Genomic DNA, 17,711 nt, shown 5'->3' on the forward strand with positions numbered 1-17,711 from the left:
GACCGCCTGGGAATACCGGGTGCTGTATGCTTTTGCCCCCGCCTCTCTCCGTCCGCCCTGTGCTTGAACGCTCAATGGCTGCTCAGTCGGGTTGATCTAAAAAGCTAAGTTTTGTGCTATGCAGCCCTTCCGTTTCTTAATCCTGCTATTCAACCCTAAGTTTCCCTTGCTATGGTAGGCAGTTGTGAAGTGAACTGCACACTGTTCAGGTTCTCTTCCCATGCAAACTGGTACCTTTCCTCTGTTCCTTCGTTTTCCTCTTCCTCCTCATCCGCACCGGCTTCCCATTCCTTTCCCTTCCAGTTTCAGCCTTTGGATGTAGGTTCAGCTTGCGGAACGGAATGTAGTTCTGTGTTTTTTGTTGAAAGTTATATCCCACCTTTATTGTCATAAATTGGTCAGCAATCCTAATATTCTTTCCTATTTTCCTCACTTTGTTAGGCTGGTGGTATTGAGAGAAGTGAACTGTGTCCAAAGGCAAACTTACAGAATATTGTTTTTCCAGGAGTGGAGCAGAACTACCTGGTTCCTTTGATGTTCATGTTTTATGCTAGAATTCACAGTATTTTCTTACCTAATGGTACAAGACTTTCTTTTTATACTTAAAACTATTGTGTCTGTATAGATGTTCTCAGTAAACGGGGTCATGGATTTCCAAAAGGTGTTTTTCTAAAGGCAACTGGACTTTCTGTCTTTGAAAATGTTCAGCTTCTAATCCCAGAAACATGTTTAGTTCAGAAAGGAAAAAAAATACAATAAAAAACAAAGAAAGTCTAGATGCCTTCTGAAAAGCACCTTTGGGACAGCAAGTCATGTTTTTCCAGTAAAACATTTTACTCCTTTTGTGCAGTCTGGGGATTAACAGATCCTTGTCATTTTGCACCTTCTGCTGTTTAATATTCCTATGCAAGATTAGAGTTGCTAGGTCATCTCCAGAACAGCTGTGTATTAAAAATCAAGGGAGAACACCTGTGAACTGCTGTTGAAGAGCTCATGTCTTGTTTTATACAATTTTATACAATTCCAAATTTGGCCTCAGAATGTTTGAGAAGGTAGAATGCTGATATTTTGTGGGATAAAATGTTGCTGTAAATTTTGGATCCCAGTCCCATGTAATTTGCATTTTCTCAATATAAATAAATAGGAATAGTTTTACCTTGCAAAAGCAAGACAGTTGTTAAGTGAGGTTTGCCCCATTTGATGACCTTTCTGGCCACAGTTAAGTGAATCAACTGTAGTTATGTTAGTAACACAACCGTAAAATGAGTCTGGCTTCCCTAGTCAGAAGGTCATAAAAGGTGATTACATGACCCTAGAATACCGCAACTGTCATAAATACATGCCAGTTGCCAAGTGTCCGAATTTTGATCATTTGACCATGAGGATGCTGCAATGGCGGTGTGATAAAAAGTCATAACTCACTTATTTTCAGCGCTGCTGCAACTTTGTTTACTAAACGAATGATTGCAAGCCGAAGACTTTCTGCAATTCTGACCTGAGAGAGAATGTCTGGCCCAAAGTCACCAGACCAGCTTTCCTACCTAAAGAAAGCTAGAATTCACAATCTTTTGGTTTGTAGGCAAGCACCTCCATCACTATGCCATACTGGTTCACAGGTAAGCTATGGAATTTGGCCTAGACTAGAGCTATAGTGTAATCTCATGGCTACTCAAAGTCGTTTTTCCTCAACGGTGAATGTTATTTCCCTGAAATGCGTAAATCTGATACATTTTTATATGGCTTTCTGTCTTCATCCAGGGCTTTTAAGTGTCTTAGTAATCTTACCAGATTCTCCTTTTTTTTTACAGTTTTGATTGCATTCTATATTTTGTAGAAGATTTCAATACGCTACTGAACAAGATACGGGATAATGGCAACAATAACAGCACACATAAATATGTCACATGCCCTCATTTGCAAGGAAAAGGGAAAGCATGATAACCAAAAATCCCCAGGGTCGTAACCTACCCTGAGAAATGAGAACTGGCGGTTAGCTTTGTCCGTGTAAACTCAAGGAGTCAATCTCAAGTAGAGGTGGATACCGGTATTCTAAAAGTTGGCTATTGTTTCTAACATCAGTTAAAATAGAATAGTAATCTATATCCCGATGAGGTTGAAATATATGACAGCACACATCTAGGAGAGCAAAATGTTAGTGTCCAGTGGGACCTAATTCTTAAATTAATTTCTGAAAGGTGGAGGAGGAAACATCCGTGTAAATCTCATCTGGAGTTTCCTCCTTGAGTTGCACCATCAGAGCAGATGCTGAGAGTCTTGTTGTGCAACAGGTCAAGGGAAATTATTTTTCTAATGCAAGCAACTCTAATGAGATTGTAGATACAGTGGGTTTATTGGTGGGCCAGTCGCCATGTATTGTCAGGGTGGGCAGACAAAGAGCTCCTATCTCATTGTGCTAGAGTCAGCAGAATTGTCCTCATTTCAGAGAGTGGAGCATGAATTGTGCATAATGACTGCAGTGGGAGGCTCATAGGCCAGTCAGTGACTGTGTTCTAACCGTTTCATCCACCTCCATGCTCTGAAGGCTGAAGATTCATACGTTCTTCTGTTCATCAGCATAGAAGTGGACCATGGACAGACTTTGGCAGTAAGCCATATACAGATAATCCTCAACTTATGTCCATCTGTTTAATGACCATTTGACGTTACGAGTTTGAAAAAAAGCAACTTGCAACCACTCCTCGCACTTGTGACTCTTGCGGCGTTTCGCGGCCACATGAACACAATTCACAATTCTCAACAACCGGCCTGTATAGGTAATCTTCGTCTTACAATAGTTCATTCAGTGACTGATGTTCCAACGGCACCGAAAAAAGTGACTTACGATTGTTTTTCACAGTTACAACCATTGCAGCATCCCCATAGTCACGTGATCAAAATGTGGGTGCTTGGCAACTAATATTTATGACGGTTGCAATGTGCCGGAGTCACGTGATCCCCTTTTGCAACTTTCAGACAAGTGAAGTCAATGGGGATGCCAGATTCATTTAACAACCGTGCTACTAACTTAACAACCGCAGTACTTCACTTAACAGCTGTGGCAAGAAAGGTCATAAAATGGGGCAAAACTCACTTAACAAATGTCTCACTTGGCGACAGAAATGTTGGGGCTCAATTGTGGTCGTACGTTAAGGACTAACTGTACTTATGACCATTGCAGCATCCCGGGGTTACATGATCACTGTTTGCCACTTCTCGGGGGATTCCCACAAGCAAAGAAGCCAGAATCGCTTAGTGACCGCAGGAAAAAAGGTTGTAAAACTCAGGTCTGACTCACTTAATGACTGTATCACTTCGGAAGAGAAGTTGCAGGTCCAATTATGGTTGTAAGTTGAGATGAACCTCCCAACATTGAGAGGTGCCCTTGCCTTGATGGAGTTTCAGTTGGAGGTGAAGATCTCTCTCTCTCCCCCCCCCCTCCCCTTCTCCCCCCCATCCCTCTCTCAGGTTGTGCTAAGAAGAACCAAATCCAGAGATAGGATTATTGATAAATGAACTTCCGGACTTGTCTATAGGTGATTTATTCTGATTTCTTTTTGCAGATGCTTGTGTGAAAACTGAAAGTCAAAGGAACACTTGCGGCTTACACCAGTTCATTTGGAGCAGGGGTGTCAAACTGCCATCCGGCAGGCCGGACACGTCGCCAGGAAACTCTGCCCACCCCATTGCTGGCGATGGGGAAAAAGCTACGATACGTCACGCGACATTACGTGACGTTGCGAGTTTAACATGTCTGGTTTAGAGACTGTTCAAAGTTCCAGTGGCCCTGGAAAAAGTGACTTCTGAATTGTTTTTATCACAGTTACAACCTTTGCAGCATCCCCACAATCATGGGATCAAAATACAGATGCTTGGCAACTGATTCATATTTATGTCACCGTTGCTGTGTCCCAAGGTCATGTGATCAACTTTTGTGACCTTCTGACAAGCCAGGTCAATGGGGAAAGCAGACTCACTTAACAACTGGATTACTAGCTTATCAACCGTTGTGGGATTGATTTAAGAACTATGGCAAGAAAAGTGGAAAAATGGGGCAAAACTCACTTAACAAATGTCTCACTTAACAACAGAAATTTGGGGCTCCTTTGCGGTCCTAAGTCAAGGACCACCTGTAACAATTGAGCCCAAAATTTCTTTTGCTAAGCGAGACAATCGCTAAGTGAGTGTTGCTATTTTATGACCTTTCTTCCCAAGGTTGTTAAGTGAATCATTGCAGTTGTTCATTTAGTAACACCTCTTGTTAAATGAATCTGGCTTCCCCAGTGATTTTGATTGTCAGAAGGTCACAAAAGGCGGTCGCTTGACCCCAGGACACTGTTGACCATCATAAAGTCGGTTATATAACATTTGAATTTTGATCGTGTGATCACGGGGATGCTGTAATAGTTTGTTGTTGTTGTTAGTTGCGAAGTTGTGTCCGACCCATCGTGACCCCATGGACAATGTTCCTCCAGGCCTTCCTGTCCTCTACCATCTTCTGGAGTCCATTTAAGCTCACGCCTACTGCTTCAGTGACTCCATCCAGCCACCTCGTTCTCTGTCGTCCCCTTCTTCTATTGCCCTCAACCTTTCCCAGCATTAGGCTCTTCTCCAGTGAGTCCTTCCTTCTCATTAGGTGGCCAAAGTATTTGAGTTTCAACTTCAGAATCTGGCCTTCTAAAGAGCAGTCAGGGTTGATCTCTAGGACTGACCAGTTTGATCGCCTTGCAGTCCAAGGGACTCGCAGGAGTCTTCTCCAGCACCATAGTTCAAAGGCCTCAATTCTTTGGAGCTCAGCCTTTCTTATGGTCCAGCTTTCACTGCCATACATTGCAGCTGGGAAAACCATAGCCTTGACTATACGCACTTTTGTTGGCAGGGTGATGTCTCTGCTCTGCAATAGTTACAAGTGTGAAAAACAGTCCGAAGTCAAGTTTCACTCCCATCGTAACTCCAAACGGTCACTAGACAAATGGTTGTAAATTGAGGATTGCCTGTAGAGGGCCCTGAAGTCTAACTTGCCGAAGACAGTAGCAGTGGCTTGTTTTCCTTGACAAAAACTATGCCATTCTTGTGATTTACCTCCTGTATTTTATTGGCAACTTTGCTCTTGGCTTAGCCCCAGGACTGGAGCCAGGATGTAGAAAACTGTCTGGAGTCACCAAGATAAAGGATGGGTGGAGCTGAGGTTTCAGCTCTGGACGCGTCATTGTTTCAGCAGGTCCACTGTATTCGGCTTGCAAAAATCCAAGCAATCTTCAGGTGTCCGCCAGACGTGCATTTTTTTTCTGTAGCTTTCCTACTGTCTTGTGCTTATCCAAATGATTTGCAGCACAAATAGGTCCGGTTAGGAAGCCCCACTCTTACCCAGATTGGGCGGAAGCTCTTTAGTGTTTAGTTCACCCATCATTCAAGGAGAGGAAGCCTGAAAAGGGGGGGGGGAAACCTGATATAGTTCTACTAGGAAGCAGATTATTATAAAGCACACGATGTGATGTATGTATATGTATATATACACATACACACACACACAAACACACACAAACACAGAGAGACTCATCACCCTGAGTAAAGTAAATTGAACCAATAGATGTGCAAGATTGATTACCCTGTAAGGATATGAAACCATTTTATTGTTATTGCAAGACTCCGACTTCCAAGGGCAATTCTAAATTGCCCTTGTTTAAACTGAGCTGTCTACTGGGGAGCAAAGTGATCAACCTCACAAGGAATCCTGTCTATAAAGTTGAAAATAAGGTTCGTGTTTTCATTTCCTTTTTGGACAAAGGAGAATGTCTGGTGTGCAGTACCTGAGGTGCTTAAATCTCTCCTTTTAACACTCTGGACCTTTCTCCGGTACCAAGATCTGTTGCCATCTGCTAATTCCTTAAGTTAGCAGAAACTACACTGGAAGGTTGAACGTAAATCAACTTGGCATCTTTTTTTTTTTAAACAAAACAGCGTAAAGATTCCAGGCACAAGGTCTGCCTTTTCTTGGAGGTAAAAACCAGGCTTTGGGTCCAAATTGCGTACAGGTAAGTCCTTGACTTGCAACAGTTTGTTTAGCGACGGTTCACAGATACTGTCAATGCTGCTAACATCGGATGGTCTTGCTTTGACAAAAGACGAAGAAGCCGCTATTTTATGTTTCTACTTGTGCAACACTTTGAGAGTTAAAAGTTAGATGAAGGTGGGAGGGGGAAGGAAGAATATGCATGGGGGATTAGACATAATACAGTAACACAGCAGCAGAGCGCTTTGAAGGTTGTATGTAATAAGAGGTGATAAGAACTGGCAGGTTAAGCTAAGGAGGGGAATCCAAGTTTTGGCTTTAACCAGGTATTGCCGAATGTTATATTGCTCTAATAAAGACTTTTAAGGTAAACAATGCCTCAGAGTTCTATGAAGAGTTCCTCCCGTTGGAAGCTTGACAGATACAACAGCACCGAAAAAAGTGACTTAACGTTTGTTTTTTCACATGACCATTGTAGCATCCCCATGGTCAGGTGATCAAACTTCAGGAGCTTGGCAAAGGACTAGTATCCATGACGGTTGCAGTGTTCTTGGGGTCATGTGATCACCTCTTGCGACTTTCTGACAAACAAAAGTCAGTGGGGAAGCCAGATTCACTTAACCACTGCGGCGATTCCCTTGAACAACTGCGGCAAGAAAGGTTGTAAAAAGCAGGGCAAAGCTCACTTAACCAATGCCTTGCTTAGCCACCGAAATTTTGGGCTCAACATGTGGCCGTAAGTTGAGGACTACCTGTAATTTGGAGAGGTGGGGGGGGGCTTGTCTCTAGCCCAGATGCCTTTCAAAGGCTTTCTTCCTGATTCCAAGCTTAATTCTGACATGTGTACTTCATCATCTGGATAAAGGCAAAACTTGCACTTGCTGAGAATTGAGGTGTCCTCTTCTCTCTGTTAGCAGAGTTATGCAGATGTCCTGGCCCTTTAACTGGGATATGCTTGGACCTGCTCAGTTCCTTTTCTTCTGGCAGAGAGGAAGCAGAGATATAGTGCTACAGCACTGAGGAAGCTAGTAGCGAAGAGAGTCTGCAGCAGAGAGGGTGTGAGTGTATGGGCGAGCAAATGCACAGAGAAGTGGGAAATCTGCCAGTTTTCCCCCTTGAAAGGGAAAAGACAGAAGCTGGGGGCTTGCAAAATCAGACTTCTGCTCACTCTTGATGACAGGAGTACACCCCAAAGTGGGACGATGCCCAAGCCTTATTAATTCATCCAAAATCAAGCTGGTTAAGACTGTGGATTGTGTGACATTCTCCAGGTAAGCCCTTAAATGTCAGTTTTATTGGCTAACTTCGAAGAGCGGTAGAATAAGTGGGTCTGGATTGTACGAAGAGACACAAAGTACTGGGATCCTGGATTTTAAGGATTGGATATTCCTGAGCAAAACTCTTGAGTAATGAATAACTTACTAGTTGTTTTAAAAGAAAAAATGCTTAGTTGCTAGGTAGACGTTTTAATGATCAAGAGACTCTTAATGCAGATGTGACCCATATATATTTTTTTTTGAACAGAAGGACATGACCCATATACTTGGGTATATCAGGAAATAGTCTTGCTGCAGCATCATAGATAGACCTGTAGTTATGTACTGCACATCTACCATATTAATTATTTACTGTAATATAATGTCCCACAAAATGTTTTGAGTCTCTGTTGTAAAAATCTTCCGCTTGTAGGCATATGAGGTTGGACAAATGGTTGCTTCCAAAGAGAAATAAGGCGATATGGAGCAAAGGCCTTCAGGTGGTCCAGTTTGAGGGCTCAAATTTGCCTTGGTAATTCATTAACTCTCCTAAATTTTATTTGGCTTGTTTCCTTGGTGGACTTTTACTTCATAAATTCAGGTGAAAGGAATCCATCTTTATGGCCCATTCACCCCTTGGGTTCTTGAAGGCATCACAAATCAAAATAACTTTTGACGGGTATTCATTTTGGCTCGTGGGTTGTGCATGCATCAGATTTAAATTCTAATTTGTTTGCTTATTACATTTATTTGAATGTAATTATTTATTCTTATTTGAACAAGCCGGCCTGGCCTGATGGGGGATTGGTGGGGTTTTTTATTGTTATTTTAATATTTGTATTTACTGTTTTTAGTGGGCATATATTTAATTCTTTTTTAACTTTTGTAACTTTGTATTTTTTATTCTTGCCCTGTTCACCGCCCTGAGTCCTTCGGGAGAAGGGCGGTATATAAATAAAATTAATAATAATAATAATAATAATAATAATAATAATAATAATAATAATAATAATAATAATAATAATAATAATAATAATAATATTCCACTTTTTTCCAAGTGTTGATCATGAGTTTACATAGTATTCCTTTCTCCATTTCCCCCCTCATGACAACCCAGTGAAATAGACTGGAAATTTCTGTTAAGGGTGGATGTGGACCTGGATTTTCATGGTTTTAGTCTTGAGCCTTAACCACTTAACTGCTTGGGCGGGGGGGGGGGTTGGACTAGATGACCTACAAGATCCCTTCCAACTCTGTTATTCGAATTCTAATTCATTATGCCGCGCTGGGGTTCCTGTCTAAATGGAACATCTGAGAACAAACGAGAAGCCCTATCTTAATGTCTAATTTGATTCTTGCAGTTATTTAAATCATCAAGCCCAAATTCTGTTTCTCAGTTTAGCACCCTTAAGTCCTGCTGTGATTAAGAGAGATAGATTATGCCAGTATCACAATGTGATTGACGTGATCCAAACGTTTTAGGAAGGAAGCGCACGGGGCGAAAATTATAAAAATAGAGTTAGTGAAATTTCTCAGATCCGGACTTAGTGCAATTGTTACAGTATGTCCCAGTCCTGCAGCAAAATCTCCTTATGTGTTTTTTTTTCCCTTTGGCTCATTGTTCCCAGTTTATTTTGAAAGGCTTCCAAAGCATTAATGTAGAGACATTCAAGATGCATTTGCAAATGCTGATCCCCTCCTGCTCAACAGATTTCTCTCTTTGTCTTTGCTACTTTTGCTTGGGCAAAACAAAAGAATTACAAATAGTTTGGAAGCCAGAGAAAATAGTCCTTGACTTACAACCCTTGGCTAAGTGGCCGTTTGAAGTTACAGTGGCACTGAAAAAAGCGACTCGTGATGGGTTTTTTACACTGACAACAATCGCAGCATCCCCACAGTTGTGTGATCAAAATTTGGGCACTTGGCACCTGGCATGTATTTATGACACACTTGCACTGCTTCCCACAAGCAAAGTCAATGGGGGAAGCCAGATTCGCTTAATGACTGCAGTGATTTGCTTAACAACTAGGGCAAAAAACAAAAAGGGAAACTATGACACAATTCACTTAGCTGCCTTGCTTAACAATGGAAATTTTGAGCTCAGTTATGGTCGTAAGTCAAGGACTACCCCTAGAGTAAGCCAGAGCGGTGTTCTTATGCCAGGCAAAGCTAGATCCTCTGGGTGTGTACTTTAGTCATGTTGCAGGACTTGGCTTCCTAGTAGCAACCAGCTAGCAGCAGCCTGTCATTTAACAAACACTCGCCCCGAAGAGTTTGCCATGTGAAAGATCAAGCGGAGATGTCCTCTGTTGTGCCCGGGAACTAATGGGTGAATGTTGCAAAGAAACGCATTTCTGCTAACGTTTTGGAAAAACTTCTTACCGGTAAGAATTGTCCAACAGTGCAGCAGCTTAACTTTGGGAATAGTAAACTCTCCTTTAATAGGGACGTGTCCATGAAGTTGTTAGGAGCCAGGCTCAATTTGTAGGAAACTCCGAGCAGAGTTCTCTGCGCCGGAGAAGCCATTGTAGAGTCCCTACAAGTAGTCCTTGACTTACCACCACAACTGAGCCGAACATTTCTGTTGCTAAGTAAGACACCTGTTAAGTGAGTTTTGCCCCGCTTTACGACCTTTCTGGCCAGAGCTGTTAAGTGAAATGGTGGAGATGTTAAGTTAGTAACTCGGTGGTTAAGTGAAAGCAGCTCCCACATTGACTTTGCTGATCAGGAGGTTGCAAAAGCTGATCACATAACCCCGGGATCCCACAACCGTCATAAATATGAGTCAGTTGCCAAGAGTCTCAGTTCTGATCATGTGGCCATGGGGATGCTGCGACGGTTGTGTGTAAAACGGTCATAGGTCACGCTTTTCAGTGCTGTGTTGTAACTTTGGTCACTAAATGAGCTGTTGTAAGTCGAGAACCTACCGGTATTGAGGGAGGGGACTGGGTTGAGGTGACTTCCAATAAAGGGGCAAATTCATGTAAAATGTTGACATCGCATCATCTGAGTTCTTGTCTCTCTCACTTGGGTCCTCTTGGTTTCATTCTAATAGTAGATGTTTCTATTACAGTGTTTTTGGCAAGCTAAATTGAAAAATAGTACAATTTTAAAAATCCTATCAAACAATTGTGAGAAATGGTACAGTAAAGGTTGATATATGGGGGGGGGGAAAGCACTTTTGTGGTCTTCCATAATTTTTTTAAGTGACGGGGTCATGAGAATAAAAAGGAACACTTCTGTATACCTTAAACCAGTGTTTCACAACATTGACAACTTTAAGATGGGTGGATTTCAAAACTGGCTGGGGAATTCTGGGAATTGAAGTCCACCCATCTTAAAGTTGCTAAGGTTGAGAGAAACTGCCTTAAACAATTTCCAACAGCAATAGATATGAAATGGCACCAATCCATAGACCTGAATATTCTACCAGCTATTTTTCCCTCTTCCCAACAGAAGAAATGTAATTGATATCCGATTTACACATTAGCAGCTAGGAATTGCTGTGCTCTATAGTCTAGGATACATTTCATTCATCATTCTGAGAATATCTTAAGGTTCTCATAATGATTGATTGCTTTCCACCTTGTTTCTCTTCCACATACAGAGTAATTATTGTCTCTCAGGATGACATTTGATGTTTGGAGGCTAAAACATGAAGAATGGTTGCAGGGACTGTCTAGTTTAATGGAAAGGACTAGGGGTGATATAATAGTGTTCCAATATCTCAGGGGTTGCCATAAAAAAGAGGGGGTCAAGCTATTCTCCAAAGCACCTGAAGGCAGAACAAGAAGCAAAGGATGGAAACTAACCAAGGAGAGAAGCAACTTGGAACTAAGGAGAAATTAGGAGAAATTTCCTGACAGTGAGAACAATCAACCAGTGGAACAACTTGCTGCAGACGTTGTGGGTGCTCCATCACTGGAGGTTTTTAAGAAGAGACTGGACAACCACTTGTCTGATATGGTACAGGGTTTCCTGCCTGAGCAGTGGGTTGGACTAGAAAACCTCCAGGGTCCCTTTGTTGTTGTTGTTGTTGTTAGCTGCAAAGTCGTGTCCGACCCATCGCGACCCTATGGACAACGTTCCTCCAGGCCTTCCTGTCCTCTACCATCTTCTGAAGTCCATTTAAGCTCATGCCTTCTGCTTCAGTGACTCCATCCAGCCACCTCGTTCTCTGTCGTCTCCTTCTTCTCTCGCCCTCAACCTTTCCCAGCAAATTAGGCTCTTCTCCAGGGAGTCCTTCCTTCTCATTAGGTGGCCAAAGTATTTGAGTTTCAACTTCAGAATCTGGCCTTCTAAAGAGCAGTCAGGGTTGATCTCCTCTAGGACTGACCGGTTTGATCGCCTTGCAGTCCAAGGGACTCGCAGGAGTCTTCTCCAGCACCGTAGTTCAAAGGCCTCGATTCAACTCTGCTATTCTGTTATTCTGATTTCCTACCAGTGCTGGTCACTGTGTGGAGTTACAGCAATGAAGGAAAGATGTAGTCTTCCTTTAAAGTGGTGTTTTTCAACCTTGGCAACTTCAAGAAGTCTGAGAGTTGAAGTCCCCCTATCTTAAAGTTGCCAAGGTTGAGAAACATTGATTTAAAGCCATCCAAGACCATTGGATGTACTCACATCTTGGGGGAGAGAATTCCATAAAGTTCACACTTCGTGGTAGAACTCTGTCAATCTTGATATTACCATTAATGCATTCCTACCCAGAGCTTTTTTTTTTCTGTATCTTTCTGAATTTTGAAAACTTTTAAATACGTCTGCTTCAGTATGGAAGGATCTGTTGGTTTTTCTGTCTTCATCTCTTCAGCTGTTTTAGTCCTGTTGCTTTCCATCGTAAAATGTTTGCAATGACAATGAACTTAAAAGGCTAAATAGACAAACAGAACAAAGCAGGATGGGAAAGATGGGATGATAACTTCATAGAGCAGACATGTCAAACACAAGGCCCGGGGGCCAGATCCGGCCCGCGAAGTGGTTTCATGCAGCCCGCGAAGCCATCCTGGAAACAGTGAGGGAACAGCCCCCACTGCCTTGGCCCTGGCCCAGAGACCCTCCTCCTGCCAGAGACCCCCAGATCTGTCCCACTCCTGCCCAGGCCCCCATAGGCACCCTTGATGCAAACGATGTAGATCTGGCCACGCCCACCCAGTAGGCCATACGCACTTTAGCCACGCCCACCCAGTAGGCCACGCCCACCCAGGTCATACCCACCCGGCCCCCTGAGGGCAACTGCAATGCTGATGCGGCCCTCAATGAAATTGAGTTTGACACCCCTGGCCTAGAGTGATAGAAGCTATAGTAGCTCTATGTCCTCTGATCTTTATTTGCATCATCATAATAAAACGGTATGGAAATAAAAGATCTAGCTGGAATATGAAAGCATAAGAAGGAACAAAAGCCCAGAGGGAATGATGTGTTATCTAGATAAATTGGATTGCAGTAGAAGAAAGGTGGATTTAAGCAAAATTTGGAATTTTTGACTTTGTGACCCAAGGGTGACAGGTACTTCATTTTTGCCCCTAGCTTGTAACACGAATGGATTATATATCATTAAAATAAATTCACAGAACATTCAGATGTCCTCCTTCTCCTTTTGTTACTAACCTGAGTTTCATTTTTTTTTCTCTACCCCAATCTTAACAGGGAAAATTGTTGTTTTTTGTAAAAAGATTTGGAGATTTTTGAATTTTATGATACGTCCTTCAGAGCCTAGGTTTTCCAAGGAAACCTGGAAAAACTACAACCTAAAAATTTAAAAAAAAGCCTGGCACATATAAAGCAGGAAAAATTTTAATGCTTTGAGATTCTTTAAAAAAAGATTTTTATTTTAGTCAAAAATTAAAATACAAACTCAAAACAAAAAGTTAAACAAGACTACATAAAAAAGTGTATAAACAAAACAGACATTTACATAAATTGTCCCCCCTGGTTAAATACTGTACTCATGCTATGAGATTCATAATGAGCAAGATGGTTAATTGTTCTCACTGTTAGGAAATTTTTCTTTAGTTCTAGGTTGCTTCTCTCTTTGATTAGTTTCCATCCGTTGCTTCTTGTCTTTGCCCTCAGGTCCTTTGGAGAATAATTTTTACCCCTTCTTCTTTATGGCAGCCCCTCAAATTTTAGAATACTGCTATCATGTCACCGCTAGTCCTTCTTTTTCACTAGACTAGACAAACCCAGTTCTTGCAACTGTTCATATGTCCAGTTCAGTTCGTGAATTCATTAACATTCATTTCTTAAAGGTACGTAACCTAAGCAATTTACGTGCAAAATGTCCATTTGGGAACCTAGATTTTGAGAATCTAGGTTTAATTGTCTTTGAACCAAAGTGAGATAGCTTTTAAGAAAAAATGTCACCTGCCTTCTGTGTACACACGTAGGTTGTGTTCAGACCTTCCACTTCAGCTGGATAGGTGAAAGGGGATCTTTGAAAACCGGGATGGGGAGCCTCAACAACATTAATAACTGCTTACTTACTGCTAAGCTTGTAAGCCGCCCTGAGTCTTCGGAGAAGGGCGGGATATAAATGGAATTAAAATAAATAAATAAATAAATAAAATTGCAGGGTGCTCTATTTCCTCCGTGACTGATAAGCAAAAGAAAGGAAAATCACAGAATTGAGAATCTGTTTGCATTTATTCATTATAAACTGCCTCCCAGCTGCCTACATAAAACATATCCAGACCAGATGGGTCTTGTTTACTTTGAAAAGATAAAGGTAAAGGGTACTGATGATTAAATCACATGAAAGCAGCCTGTGGAAGTTTCCTGATAAGCCTTTGGTCAACAATTCGTTGGAGGTTGTAGCTAGTCAGTGTCATGGCAATTAAAGGGGATGTTTAATTGGATGGTTAAGCACAGGCTCCTGAGATTGCACAAAGCTTCTGGACGAGATGCTGTTGCTTTTTTCTGCACTCTTTCCAAAGATGATTAGGGGACTGGAAGCTAAAACATAGGAAAAATGGATGCAGGAATTGGGTATGTCTAGTCTAATGAAAAGAAGGACTAGGGGAGACACGATAGCAGTCTTCCTATATCTGACGGGCTGCCATAAAGAAGAGGGCGTCCACCTGCTTTCCAAAGCACCAGAAGGCAACACAGGAAACAAGCTAACCCCATGGTGGCGAACCCATGGCACGGGTGCCACAGGTGGCACGCAGAGCCCTCTCTGTGTGGGCATGCATGCCATCGCCCCAGTCCTAGGCCTTCAGCTGGGTTTTATAAAACCTTTTCGCTTTAGGCCTCCGCCACCATGTACTGCCCAAAAAAGGTTCAATTAATCAACTACTCGGGGGGGAAAAAGATCTCACAAAGTTGGAATCGATTGCTTGAACTTTTTAGTCCCACCCAGTCTGCCACTACCACTGCAGCCACACCCACCCAATGGGCCACGCCCACCCAATGGGGCACGCCCACCCAGCCCCCCAATGATACATAAGTGGGTTTGGGGTTGCAGTTTGGGCACTCGGTCTCTAAAAGGTTCGCCATCACTGACCTATACCATCTCAGACAGGTGACTCTAGCCTTTTCTTAAAAATCTCCAGTGATGGAGGGCCCACGATTTCTGGAGGCAGGATGTTCCACTGGTTAATTGTCCTCACTGTCAGGAAGTTTCTCCTTAATTCCAGGTTGCTTCTCTCTTTGATCAGTTTCCAACCTTTGTTTCTCGTCCTGCCCTCTGATGCTCTGGAGAATAATATGACCCCCTCTTTGTGGCAACCCCTCAGACACTGGAACACTGCTATCATGTCTCCCCTATTTCTTCTTTTCTTTAAACTAGCCAACCCCAAGTCCTCCAGCCATTCTTCATATGTTTTAGTCTCCAGGTCTTGGATCATCTTAGTTGGGAAAAGGTTGGGTAACTGGTTTAGTGGTTAAGGCGCCCGGTTAGAAAGCAAGAGACCCTGAGTTCAAGTCCCACCTTAGCTCTGAAGGCCAACTGGGAGACTTTGGGACAGTCTCTCTCAGCCCAACCCACCTCACAGAGTCAGGAGCATGGTGGCTCACATAATTAGGATGCTGGGTTGGAGGTTAGCAAGCCCGTGTTGAATACGGGCCATCACTGAGCTAAGCAAAGAGAAAAGCAACCTAGAACTAAGAGGAATTTTCAGACAGTAAGAGATGCTTTCCGTGGCTTCCTGCAGCTCCCCAAGTTTGGTTTCTAACACAAGAGCGCCGAGGCATCTGGATGTTTTAACCTTCCCAAATAGATTTAGTTCAAACCACTTTGATGATGTTAGCTTAAAGGTAAAGGTTCCCCCGCACATGTGTGCTAGTCGTTTCCAACTCTAGGGGCCGGTGCTCATCTCCGTTTCAAAGCCGAAGAGCCAGCGCTTATCCGAGGACGTCTCCGTGGTCATGTGGCTGGCATGACTAGACGCCAAAGACGCACGGAACGCTGTTACCTTCCCACCGGAGTGGACCCTATTTTTCTCCTTGCATTTTTACATGCTTTCGAACTGCTAGGTTGGCAGAAGCTGGGACGAGTAACAGGCATTCACTTTGTTACGCGGCACTCGGGATTCGACCCGCCAAACTGCCGACCTTCTGATCGACAAGCTCAGCGTCCTAACATCTGGGCAAAATGTTCTGTTAATCATTTAGCCCTTGCTTTTCCTCATTTTTTTTCCTCCCCCAGGGACCAAATTTTCAGTGCTGCCCATGAGAAAAGGGTAGGCGAGTGAGCAAGCGGTGCTTGTCCCTTTTAACACAAATCTTGTTAGATTAAAAACAGGGTTGTTTCACCCCACCCCCACCCCCAGTCTGCTGGAGTCCCCGTTTTGATAAAGGAGCACTCAGCTCACAGAGAGAGGAATGGAAAAGGCCTCTAAGATAAATCTAGGTCTACTTCCAGTTGGAGTGGTTCCAAGCACTTATACAGATTCCTCTGTAAGGGAAATTGCAATTGACTGCTTTCCACTCTATTGGAAATAAAACTGAATTTTTATATATCCACCCCCTCCCTCCCGTTCCGTAATAAATGTGCCATACTGGTATGGATGCAGAAAGATTCTGGATGGAGGAACCATATTCAAAGTTGTGTGATAGGCAGTTGGCAACCTTGTAGGAAATTAGACACGTTTCTGTCATAACTGCATCTAAATTGTCCAGGAGAGAATTATTCACACCCACTAGATCAGGGGTCCCCAACCCCCGGTCCGTGGATTGGTACCGGGCCATGGCATGCCAGCAACCAGGCTGTACAAACAAAGCCCCATCCAAGGGATGCAGGCAGCACACAAAACCACACCCCCTCCGGTCCATGGAAAAACCTCTCTCCGCGGAGCCGGTCCCTGGTGCCCAAAAGGTTGGGGGCCTCTGCACCAGATGCTAACTGGTAAGAAACAAAATCACAAGTCAGCATGACCATAGCTTGCTTCATAGGCATTTTGCCTGAAATTATTGGATTTGGGTTTTTTTCATCATGCCCTACCAGTTTGGAAATTACTACAGGTAGTCCTCAACTTACCACAATTCATTCAGTGACCATTTGAAGCTACAACAGCACTAAGAACTGTGACTTATGAACATTTTTCACACTTACGACCTTTACAGCATCTCCTTGCTTACCTGATCAAAATTCAGATACTTGGCAACTGTATTTATGACGGTTGCAGTGCCCCGGGGTCACGTGATCCCCTTTTGTGACCTTCTGACAAGCATAGTCAATGGGGAAGCCAGATTCACTTAAACATTGGTGTTACTAACTTAACAACTGCAATGAGTCACTTAGTAAGCATGTCAAGGTAGGTCAAAATTCACTTAATCAATGTCTCACTTAACAACAAATAATTTGGGGCTCAGTTGTGGTCATAAGGACAATCTGCAGTTCAGTGTAAATCAGAAGTTTTGTGCAGGGGTAATTGGACTAGCATGATGATCCAGCTGAAAGAAGTGGAAAATTTCAGCCCCAAGCTACCTCACAGGGTTGCTGTGGGGAAAAACAGGAGGAGGAAGGTTTAGGAGATGATATGCTCACCACCTTGAGTTGTTTGCAAAAATACAGGTGGAATACAAATAAATGCAATTTCCAAATTACTTTGAGAATAAGCATTCTTAACTTACATATGGTGGTATTAAACAATTCCCATTTCAGTTGATGAATGGCTCATTTAAAGTTTGCAAGCTTAGTCCTAGCTCCTGTAACTTTTCTTTTGTACGAGACACTACCTTTTTCTTATATTTTATGAGGGATGTGTGTGTGGGCGTTGGGTGTTGGCCCCAAAATCTTCTATCCTAGAGTTTCATAATGAGAGCACGCCATCTAATAGAATATGACAGATTTCAGTTTCTGTCATCTTCAGTCAATACAGCTGTGGATGACTAGCATAAGCTAGTTATAACCAGAACCTTATCATAATAGCAATTCTCCTCAACAGTTTCAGCTAGTTGGGAGTTTACACTGCAGAGAGAAATACAAGTGCTACATCTCTCCGTGCTCA

At 42.8% G+C, this 17,711-nt stretch overlaps 1 protein-coding gene across 1 annotated transcript in view; it reads left to right on the top strand.

The window, feature by feature from the left end:
- The first annotated feature begins 6,949 nt into the window (after positions 1–6,949).
- VWA5B2 (von Willebrand factor A domain containing 5B2) overlaps positions 6,950–17,711 on the top strand; it is a 57,658-nt gene continuing 46,896 nt past the window's right edge. Inside the window, exon 1 of the mRNA XM_081329173.1 lies at positions 6,950–7,281. The gene's annotated coding sequence lies outside the window, so the exon portion shown is untranslated. The remainder of the gene's footprint in view (positions 7,282–17,711) is intronic.

Source organism: Vipera berus (genome assembly GCF_964194415.1).
Source record: "Vipera berus genome assembly, chromosome: 5".
Classification (NCBI taxonomy): domain Eukaryota; kingdom Metazoa; phylum Chordata; class Lepidosauria; order Squamata; family Viperidae; genus Vipera; species Vipera berus.